Source organism: Conger conger, chromosome 4 (assembly GCF_963514075.1).
Source record: "Conger conger chromosome 4, fConCon1.1, whole genome shotgun sequence".
In the NCBI taxonomy this organism is placed as follows: Eukaryota; Metazoa; Chordata; class Actinopteri; order Anguilliformes; family Congridae; genus Conger; species Conger conger.
This window is the reverse complement of record NC_083763.1, coordinates 38,052,941-38,062,599: the sequence shown is the minus strand read 5'-3', so window position 1 is coordinate 38,062,599 and position 9,659 is coordinate 38,052,941.

Below are 9,659 nucleotides of genomic sequence, written 5' to 3'. Positions count from 1 at the left end.
GCACAAGGCTGGGATGGGCTACAAGAAAATGAGCAAGCAGCTTGGTGAGAAGTTAACTGTTGGAGCAATTATTAGAAAATGGAAGAAACACAAAATCACCGCCAATCTCCCTCGGTCTGGGGCTCCACGCAAGATCTCACCTCATGGGATATCAAGGATCATGAGAAAGGTCAGGGATCAGCCCAGTACTACACAGGAGGAGCTTGTTAATGACCTGAAGGCAGTTGGGACCACAGTCATGAAGAGAACCATCAGTAACACACTACACCGTGAAGGATTAAAACCCTGCTGCGCGCGCAAGGTTCCTCTGCTGAAGAAGGCACATGTACAGGCCTGTCTGAAGTTTGCCAAAGAACACCTGGATGATCCAGAGGAGGCTTGGGAGAAGGTGATGTGGTCAGATGAGACCAAAATAGAGCTATTTGGCATCAACTCGACTCGCCGTGTTTGGAGGAAGAGAAATTCTGAGTCCAACCCCAAGAACACCATCCCCACTGTGAAGCATGGAGGTGGAAACCTTATGCTTTGGGGGTGTTTCTCAGCTAAGGGGACAGGATGACTTCACCGTATCGAGGGGAGGATGAATGGGGCCATGTATCAGGAAATTTTGGGCGACCAACTCCTTCCCTCAGTGAGAACACTGAAAATGGGTCGTGGATGGGTCTTCCAACATGACAATGACCCAAAACATACGGCCAAGGCAACAAAGGAGTGGCTCAAAAAGAAGCATATTAAGGTCCTGGAGTGCCCTAGCCAGTCTCCAGACCTAAATCCCATCAAAAATCTGTGGAGGGAGCTGAAGCTTCGAGTTGCCAAGCGACAGCCTCGGAACCTTAAGGATTTGGAGAGGATCTGCAAAGAGGAGTGGACCAAAATCCCTCCCAAGATCTGTGCAAACCTGGTGAAAAACTACAACAAACATCTGACCTCTGTGCTTGCCAACAAAGGTTTCTCCACCAAGTATTAAGTCCTATTGTTCTATGGATCAAATACTTATTTCATGTGAAAATATGATATAAAATTTATATGATGTTGTTATTGTGGATTATTTTGTGATATTCTGTCTCTCAATGTTAAAATGTACCTCTGATTAAAATTCTACACAGTTCCATTCTTTGTAAGTGGGCAAACCTACAAAATCAGCAAGGGATTAAATAATTATTGCTCCCACTGTATATGTATTTGTATATATATATATATATATATATATATACAGTACTGTGCAAATGTTTTAGGCAGGTGTGAAAAAATGCTGTTAACTAAGAATGCTTTCAAAAATACAAATGCTAATAGTTTATTTTTATCAATTAAAAAAATGCATGAACAGAAGAAGTGAATGAACAGAAGAAAAATCTAAATCAGATCAATATTTGGTGTGACCTCCCTTTGCCTTCAAAACAGCATCAACTCTTCTAGGTGTACTTGCACACAGTTTTTGAAGGAACTCGGCAGGTAGGTTGTTCTAAACATCTTGGAGAACTAGCCACAGTTCTTACTCAGCATTTTTACTCAGGTGTCGATTACTCGGCAGTCGCTGAAGCAAAAACCCAGGTATGGTAGGAGTTCGGGGAGGCTATGGAGAAGGACTTTCGGTTGGCCTCGAGGAAGTTCTGGCAAACCATCCGACAACTCAGAAAGGGAAAGCAGGGCTTGTCTCAGGCTGTTTTCAGCAGGGGAGGAGAACTGCTGACCCGGACTGGGGATATTGTCGGGCGGAGCACTTTGAGGAGCTCCTGAACCCGAACAACACGTCCTTTGTGGAAGAGGCAGAGCCTGAAGACTCGGGGGAATCTGCACCTATATCCCTGGCGGAAGTTGCTGAGGTAGTCAAAAAGCTCCTCAGTGGCAAGTCGCCGGGTGTAGATGAGATTCGCCCTGAGATGCTGAAGGCTCTGCACATTGTTGGGCTGTCTTGGCTGACACGCCTCTTCAGTGTCACGTGGAGGTCAGGGACAGTACCTGCAGAGTGGCAGACCGGGGTGGTGGTCCCCATTTTCAAGAAGGGGGACCGGAGGGTGTGCTCCAATTATCGGGGTATCACACCCCTCAGCCTCCCTGGGAAAGCTTACTCTAGGGTGCTAGAAAGGAGGCTCCGACCGATGGTCGAACCTCGGATTCAGGAGGAGCAATGTGGCTTCCGTCCTGGTTGTGGAACAGTGGACCAGCTCTTTCCCTTGGCAGGGTTGCTGGCAGGGTTGCTGGCAGGGACATGGGAGTTTGCCCATCCAGTCCACATGTGCTTTGTGGACTTGGAGAAGGCTTTCGACCGTGTCCCCCGGGGAACCCTGTGGGGTGTACTGCGGGAGTATGGGGTACCGGGGCCGTTGTTACGAGCCATCCGGTCCCTGTTGTCGAGGACCCGGCCCTAGGCCCGCCTGATGAGAGATTTACAGAAGATGGGTTAGGCAGGAATGCATTGTTAACCCCTCGCACACGCCAGTGGGTAGTAAGCACGCCCATAAGAGGAAAAATATGTGGTTCAAGACAAATGTACAACCGTTTATGGACACTGAGGAGTCAGAGGACTTAGATTTAGAGTACTAGAGAGCAAGGCTAGAGGTCTGACTGAGGCCATGCGTAGAATGTGTTCCAGCATGACCTTGGAGGAGACTCAACATGCTGAACGAGTGATTGGTGACCCAGGGGGTCTGGCTTTCAAAGAAACGGTAAATATAATAACATTCTTGGTTGAGAAGTGTGGGCTTGCTCCTACAGGGGAGGAGCATAAGGCCTGGTTAAAGCAAAGAGATGAGGAAAACAATATGGACGATTGGGAAATAAAAGAGTATGAGGAGATGGAAAAATGTAGGAAAGATAAGGAAAAAGGGAGGGATGTTAATACCGAAAGAAGATTAAGAGGCTTTAAGGGCCTCCCTGATTATAGCACTGACAATTTGTTGGATAGATTCAAAGGACTGACTGTAGAGGAGTTGGGTGATGAATTACACTCGGCTATTAATTGGATGTCCTTTGTAGATTCCTTAAGGCGCCACAATAAAGAGCACCTGAAGAATGTATTGAGATGGTGGAAGGCACTTACTGCTGGCTTGTATGAAGTCAAAGTGTGGAGAGAGTCTAAGAGAGACTATGACAGTGAGGCAGATAACAGTGATGAATAGGCTCATTAAATAAGTTGCATAAGAGCAAGTGTTTTCCCACTCGGTATAATGGGGATATTTCTGGATGAATGTCTTACCAAAATAAGTACATTTCTTATATAAGTTTCAGGATATATAAGGAGTGAGCTTTTAGACGTTAAAAAAGCCTCTTAGGATTTAGCTTAACAAGATATCTATGGGCTGTTGAGGAGAGAGCAACGCAGGACAACTATAATCAAGCTGGAGTGGCGCACTCCCTCTGCCTAGTGATGTGTATCTGCAATTCCCCAACGACTTCTGCGTGAACTTGACCTGGAGCCCACCGGAGAAATTGAACAGCAGTACATGTGGCGTTCAATATGACAGTACAGTAACAGCTGGGCAGGCTGGCGACCCGGAGTCCCGCATGGAGGAATCTACGCATTATCAGTCTGGATATGGAGAACGGAGTGACGTACACGGTGCGGACTCAGCCCAAGAGTTGTGGCAACAGGACTGATAGCGAAGAGGTGTTCATGCGCATCCCTCATCACAGGAAAGCTGTTGAAAGAGTTTAAGTGCTTTTACGACATGCTTGGAGCCATGAACTGCACCTGGCGGCCAACAGACGGGACGCGGGGTCCCTCCACGCTACAGAACACCTTCCTGCTGGACCCACGCAAGAACCTGAAGCCTCCCCCCCTCTAACGTCAGTGTCAGTGAGGAGAGGGACATGCTGCGGCTGCACTGCAACCCCTCCGACGTGTTCGAAGACTGCTGGAAGTACACGTACCACTACATGGCCGCCTCTAATCCCCGCAAACTGTTTTCAACCTTCTCCTCTCTTCTGGCCCCCCCTCCCCCCCCACCCCCCTCATCACTCACACCTGATGACTTTGTCTCCTTCTTTGAAAAGAAGGTCGATGCTATTCGCAATTCCTTCTCCCAACCCTCCACCCCTGCTGACCCTCCTACCCTCCCCAACTCCCTAACCTCCTTTTCTCCCCTCTCTGACGCCGACACACTGAAACTCCTTACTTCCCACCGCCCAACCACCTGTCCTCTTGACCCCATCCCCTCTCCCCTCCTACAGTCTATATCTGAGGACATTCTCCCTTTTCTCTCCTCTCTAATCAACACCTCCCTCTCTTCCGGCACCATGCCCTCTTCCCTGAAGTGGGCCAGAGTCACTCCCCTCCTCAAAAAACCTACTCTTGATCCCTCTGCCCTGAACAACTACCGGCCTGTCTCTCTTCTTCCCTTTCTCGCTAAAACCCTGGAACGGGCGGTCTGCTCCCAACTGTCCACTTATCTTCTCCACAACAATCTCCATGACCCCAACCAGTCTGGCTTCAAGAGTGGCCACTCCACTGAAACCGCCCTGCTCGCGGTCACTGAGGCACTCCACTCTGCTAAAGCAAAATCCCTCTCCTCTGTCCTCATCTTCCTTGACCTGTCAGCCGCCTTCGATACAGTCAACCATGAGATTCTGCTCTCATCGCTGTCTGGGATGGGTGTCACAGGTTCTGCACTCGCTTGGTTTTCCTCCTACCTCTCTGGTCGCTCCTACCAGGTGACTTGGAGGGGCGCAGTCTCCGACCCTCAACCCCTACGAACTGGAGTCCCACAGGGCTCGGTTCTTGGGCCTCTACTCTTCTCGCTTTACACCATGTCTCTTGGTTCTGTTATCTCTTCCCACGGCTTCTCTTATCACTCCTACGCTGATGACACCCAACTCTTCATTTCCTTCCCCCCCGACACCCAAATCACCACACAGATCTCTGCCTGCTTGGCTGATATCTCTGCGTGGATGACTTCCCATCACCTGAAGCTCAACCTTGCCAAAACTGAGCTTCTCTACATCCCTGCCAAGTCCTCTCCGTCAATTGACCTCTCACTGACTGTGGAGGACTTTGTAGTTTCCTCCTCCCGTACGGCAAAGAATCTTGGGGTGACTCTTGATAACTGCCTCTCCCTGGCTCCACAAGTATCCTCCACTGCCAGAACCTGCAGGTTCTTTCTGTATAATATACGCCGCATCCGTCATCTCCTGACGGAGAAAGCCACCCAGCTCCTAGTCCAGGCGCTCGTCATTTCCCGCCTGGATTACTGCAACTCCCTCCTAGCCGGTCTCCCAGCGTGCGCCATCAAGCCCCTCTAGCTGGTCCAGAATGCTGCAGCCCGCTTGATCACCAGTCAGCCCAGGTCGGCTCATGTCACCCCGCTTCTCATTGGCCTCCACTGGCTTCCTATTGCCGCACGCATCCGATTCAAGGCCCTAGTGTTGGCATTTCAGGCTGCTAAGGGGACTGCCCCACATTACATACAATCCCTGATCACTCCCTACTCCCCAGCTAGACCACTCCGGTCTGCCAGCTCTGGTCGCCTTACGGTTCCCTCTCTACGGGCACCTGGCGGTCGAGCTGCACGTTCACGCCTGTTTTCCGTTCTGGTCCCTCAGTGGTGGAATGACTTGCCTACCACTGTCAGGACAGCAGATTCCCTCCCCCTATTTCGACGCAGACTCAAAACACACCTCTTCAAACTTTACCTTAGTCCTCCCTCCTGACTTACCCCGCCCCCCCCTTCTGATACCCCTATCCCTGTCAAACCCCCCCCCAAAAAAAAAAAAAACTGCACTTATGATGACGACTATATGTTTAGAACAGCAGTCCAGGTGTATTTTCCTAGTTCTGGTTGTGATGCTTTGACTTGTGGTAGAACCTATGCACTTGTAAGTCGCTTTGGATTAAAAGCGTCTGCCAAATGACTAAAATGTAAATGTAAAATGTACAGAAGCAGCGGGTCCTCTGACTGGCAGGAGAAGTATAGTTTACCGGACACACCAGTGCACATCCCATACAACAGGCACTCACGGTACAAAGTGCAGGTGAAGGCTGTCTCCAAGGACATCTGCGGCATTGGAGCCAGTGACTGGAGCAAAGTCACGTCTTTCGAAAGTCCGGGTCCTGATCCTGCCCCAGATTCCCAAACCAATGCAGCTGTTCAAGGAGCTCATCAACAGCAAGGAGGAGGGATCAAATCCCGCGGAAAATGAGACGTCTATATTTGGGGCATGGGTGGTAATTATAATTTGTATTACTTATAAGGTAGAAGGTAGCATTGTTAGGTGATTTAAAGTTATAAGTTTCCTTTCATTTTTATGTCTTTTATTTTTCAGTAAGATACTATATAAGGTAGGAATAAAGTAGAAAAGTTTAGGGGTGTTCGTGCCCACAATATTCTAGGAGTAGCTTTTATCTCCCTGAAGGGGGAGTCATAGGATAAGGTAAAGGCCAAAGAGGATGGATATTTGAAGGGTGTATCTTGACAATAACATCTGGTGGAAAGGTGAATTAGAAAAACAAAGGGGTTATATGAACCTTATGTGAATCACGTAAAGGCACCGGTATAGGGTTGAAAGAATATAAAGCAATGTATGTGATTAGCAAACTGAAAGATATTTAAACTGTGAGCTGTATAACTCTATTCTTTTGATTATAATAAAGTATATCTGACTATAATCATATCTGAGAGAGGGTGAATTAATAAACAAAGGGTCTTTTAGAGGAATACAGTGAATACAGGAGATCATATAACAGCGTTGCGTCACACCACTTCACTTCGAGACTGGGCTGGAATTTCAGTAGAACTTACCAGTTCTCCAGGACGTTCGAAAGTACTTAAAGGAAAAGAGAGTTCGTCTCCGAGACACCTCCTCGTGGGATACTGCTTGTGGGAACGTGAGGTCTGAGCTTGGCACGGGGTCCGGGCTCACAACACTGTATAACCAAAGTGAGAGCTGTGTCCGCATTCTCGGCACAAAGTCAAGCACGTTTCCAGTGGGTGTGGGACTCTGCCAAGGTTACCCCTTGTCACCAGTCTTGTTTGTGGTATTCATGGACAGGATCTCAAGGCGCAGCCGAGGTGAGGAGAGTGTCCGGTTTGGTGACCTCAGAATCGCATCTCTGCTTTTTGCGGATGATGTGGTTCTGCTGGCTTCATTGCACCGTGACCTTCAGCACGCACTGGAGCGGTTTGCAGCCGAGTGTGAAGCGGCTGGGATGAGAGTCAGCACCTCCAAGTCCGAGGCTATGGTTCTCTGCCGGAAAACGGTGGATTGCTTCCTCCGGTTGGGAATGAGTCTTTGCCCCAAGTGAAGGAGTTCAAGTATCTCAGGGTCTTGTTCATGAGTGAGGGTAGAAGGGAGCGTGAGATCGACAGGCGGATCAGTGCAGTGTCAGCAGTAATGCGGGCGTTGCACCGGACCGTCGTGGTGAAGGAGCTGAGCCGGAAGGCGAAGCTCTCGATTTACTGGTCGATCTACGTCCCAACCCTCACCTATGGTCACAAGCTTTGGGTAGTGACCGAAAGAACGAGATCGCGTATACAAGCGGCCGAAATGAGCTTCCTCCGTAGGGTGGCCGGGCTCAGCCTTAGAGATAGGGTGAGGAGCTCGGACTTCCGGAGGGAGCTCGGAGTAGAGCTGCTGCTCCTTCGCGTCGAAAGGAGCCAATTCAGGTGGTTCGGGTATCTGATCAGGATGCCTCCCGGGCGCCTCCCTTTGGAGGTTTTACAGGCTCGTCCAACTGGGCGGAGACCCCGAGGTAGACCCAGAGCCCGCTGGAGAGATTATATATCTCTCCTGGCCTGGGAACGCCTCGGGATCCCCCAGGAGGAGCTAGAATGCATTGCTGGGGAGAGGGACGCCTGGAATACCCGGCTTTGCCTACTGCCACCGCGACCCGACTCCGGATAAGCGGGTGATGATGGATGGATGGATGGACACGAGACAAGGTATTGAAATAATAAATCAGAGGATATGTGAGGCAGTATTGGTAGCGGCAGAGCAATCCATTCCAAGGAAAGGTGGTAGGGGTAAAGAGAAAATGGTACCTTGGTGGACAAAAGCATGTGGTGAGGCAGTGAAGAATTTAAATAAAGCTTTCAGACTTCTGAAAAGAACTCATAACTTTCAGAACTTAATCGAGTATAAAAAGAGGCAAGCCATGGTGAGGAAAATTGTTAAGAAAGCAAAAAAATGTTGGAGGAATTTCTGTAACTCAGTTGGTAGAGACACACCAGTAGGAGAAATATGGGGGATGATTTAAAAAATGAATGGGATTAAGAGAAAATATGGATATCCAGTTTTAGATAATGGAGAAAGGTCAGCTGTGTCTAATGGGGAGAAGGCTGAAATGCTTGCTGAGACATTTGTGAAAGTGCACAGCTCAGGCAATATTAATGACGAAAGTAAAAAGGGAAGAGAGACAACTATTAGAGAGTAAAGGGAGATAATGAGGAGTCGAGCGAGATTATAAACACACTTTTCACTCAAGTGGAGCTTAATTATGTAATTAGGAAATCAGGGATAACATCACCAGGCAAAAATCCAATTTGCTACATTATGCTGCACCATCTTAGTGAAGCATCAAAATAAGTTAATAGAGTTTTATAATAAAGTGTGGGAAGAAGGGAGATTACCCACCAGCTGGAAGGAAGCAGTAATTGTACCTATTCGTAAACCAGGATCATAACAATCCAAGTAATTATAGACCTATAGCACTGACATCTCACCTTTGTAAAATAATGGAGAAGATGATAAATGAAAGACTAACATATTATATAGAAACAAGAGGTTTAATGACACAATATCAAAGTGGGTTCAAGAAAAGAAGGGGAATTATGGATCCAACGCTTTGTTTAGAACATGAAATAAGAAAGGCTCAAATAAATAAAGAGAGTGTAGTAGCTGTCTATTTTGATGTGGAAAAGGTGTATGATATGTTGTGGAAAGAAGGATTATTGATGAAGTTAGATAAATTAAGAATAGGAGGAAGAATGCTCAGGTGGATAAAAGATTTCTTAAGTGATAGAGCAATTCAAGTTATAGTAGGAAGATGTTATTCAAAGAAATACATTATGGAAAATGGTACTCCACAAGGAAGTATAATTAGTCTATATAATTTGTTTTCAATTATGATTAATGATGTATTTGCAAATATAGATAAAAATATTGGAGTGTCAATTTATGCTGATGATGGTGCAATGTGGAAAAGAGTTTATAGTGAAGAAGGTGCAAGAAGCTATTGGTAAATTGAAGAGTGGTCATTGAAGTGGGGTTTTAAATTTTCAGTAGAGAAAACAAAATCACTATTCTTTACACGGAAGAAGATAGGGAACCAATTAAACCTAAGATTATATAGGAAAGAGTAAAAATGTTATTTAAAATTTTTAGGTTTATGGTTTGATGAGAGACTAACGTGGGAAATCCACATACAAAAGATAATTGACAAATGTAAAAAGGTATTGAATGTGACGAGGTGTTTAGTAGGGTGCAGAAAGAACAGCAATGGCAGCTATATATATCAGATCTGTTTTTGAGTATGAGTGTGTTGTATATGGATCTGCAGCAGACAATTTGTTTGAAAAAGATTAGCAGCATTGCAAGTGGAGATGGGAGAAGCACCACTAAATCTAAGACGAACACAACTTTATTTAAATTATTAGGTCCATTTACAAGGTCATAGCAATCAGCATCTGACTCAGAGTACACTAGAGCATTGATGGGAAAAAGAAAGA